This window comes from Culex pipiens, chromosome 2 (genome assembly GCF_016801865.2).
Source record: "Culex pipiens pallens isolate TS chromosome 2, TS_CPP_V2, whole genome shotgun sequence".
NCBI classification, from domain to species: Eukaryota; Metazoa; Arthropoda; class Insecta; order Diptera; family Culicidae; genus Culex; species Culex pipiens.
The window spans coordinates 69,228,509-69,230,858 of record NC_068938.1 but is presented as its reverse complement, the minus strand read 5'-3'; positions in this window follow the sequence as shown (position 1 = coordinate 69,230,858).

Here is a 2,350-nt window from a genome sequence, read left to right as displayed (position 1 = left end):
TAATGATTGCAATTCAACTTTACGGCTGCTCAAAACATTTTTTAAAGATTTTTTTAGTTGAAATTCTGGCTATCAACGATATTTTATTAGTCACACTTAATTTAATGAAACAAATTACGCCGTTAGAAAAATTATGCAGATTACATGTCACCAGTTTCAAAATATAAAAAAAATATTGAAAACACATGTATATTCAGCTAAAAACTTTTTGTTTTTTTTCAATAAAATCAACACCGTTATAAAACGGCCACTTTGTTTTTTCGTTTTTTTTAATTAAGGGAAATACTGAAAAAATAACAGAAATAAAAAAAACAAATGTCAGCTTATCAATGTATTTTGTAGTCTAAAAAACTTCAATTTTTGTTTATAAAATCTTATTTTGTATGTTTGGCCCGCAAGCTCATTTGAGCCTCAAATTTGGCCCGGCCTCCAAAAACTTTGAGCACCCCTGCTTTAAGCAAACTACAAATAGTCTGTACATCTCAATATATCCCTTATTGACATGAGCCCAAGACACTTTTAACTGAAATTAAAGCCGAGTGTCATCCCCCTCGATCAAAGCGCTGACAGCAAGTGTGGTCAAAACATTCAACGACGGAATGAGCACCAAGCAGGATGTAAAAATGGGAGATGAGAAAAGGTTTTTGAATTCTAGGCACTTGCAGTTCACGTCCGCGGTTTAGAAGTCAAAGGCCGCCATCTTGGGTGATTGAGATAAATAAGGGGTCGTGCATAAACCACGTGGTCTCCTTAGGGGGGGGGGGGGGAGGGGGTCCGAAATCCGACCGAAAAAAACCATGAAAAGCCATGGGGGGGAGGGGGGGGGGGTCGACGGCTGACCACGTGGCCTTTAAAAAAATCTTTTCGTAAAAAAAAAAAAAAAAACAAAAAAATACGCGCTTTGAATTTACTTATATGCATACATTTTTTGTCACACTTCAAAACCATACAATTATTGTGTTTAAAATTATTACTTATATTTCAATGTCATAATATTTTCAAATTCAATATTGAATTATGTATATATCAATACTTTGAGCCTGTAATTGAATGTACACTTTTTAGTACTCATGTAACTACGTTTTGCAAAAGTTTAAAAGCTGTTAAAAAATAAAGTGACAGTATCCAAAGTTAATATACCCTAAAAATGCGTACCAAAATGCAAACACTAATTAATTTTTTTGTTGATGGTATCAAGTAGCTAAAAATGTGCTTGCAAATTTGCATTGAAAGTAGATGTAGTCTTCGATAGTTCTATTTTGGAACAACTTAAAAAATAAATATTGCTGACAATTTTATAAGATTTTCGTAACAAGGCAAAAAACTGAATATGTATTATAAATTAAGTGTCTAAAAATGATTCTCTGCAAAAAAAATAATCAAAATCTCAGATCTTAGCTAATTACCGTAGCTGGTCCTATAAGTGATCGAAGAATCTTAATCGAAAGATTTCCTTTTGACACTTAAAACAAACTCAAGATATCTTGTATCTCCTATCTCATGCAATATTTTTTTAAGTTCAAAGAAACTAAAAACCCCAATTTCAAGATTATTGCGCAAAATATCAGTTTCACTACCTCATTTGCAAGTGAAACGTCTTGCATTAAAAAGAAACCAGTAACGAAAAAACGAACGATACATACTTTAAGATTTACCAAAAAATTTGATGAATATTTTGATCTAAAATATATTCCTTATTTCATGGGTTACACAATTCGGATTGTTATATTACATAACATTTCATAAAATACACGTTTACTATCCATCGTCAAAGTTGTAGGTTATTTTTTTTATGTTAATAGGGACCATCTCTTGAGCCAAAGAGAATCATGGGCAAACATTTTAGATTTTTAGAGAAAAAAAAGAGCTTCAAGCAAACATTGTTTTTGTTTCTCAATTAATTTGAAGATTAAATAAATAGGGACCAAAGGTGCCCTTTCCTGAAAATATTGGTTTTTCTTTAAGCTGAGAAAATATACTATACCCTCAACTTCATATTTGATATAAAACCACTCAAATATATAGACACATTAAAATAATTTAAGTTTGAAAGAGTCACTTAATTTTCAAATGCCGATATCAATTTGTGAAATAAATTTCAATACAATGCCGTCAAGATCAACATAAATAAAATTCATTAAAAAGATGGAACGGTACTTTAAACTCGCTGGTTCTCGGGCATAACTCAACCAACCGGGACATTTTTTTTTGAGTGAATTATAAGGATGTCTAGATGATCCTTAAACTTTGCAGAACTCGATATGATCAAATCTGTAATTTATGCGATCAAAAACGTCGTTCCAACTTTTGTTTGCTCTAGTAAAAAAATCGCTCGAAAATCCGCGGAGAC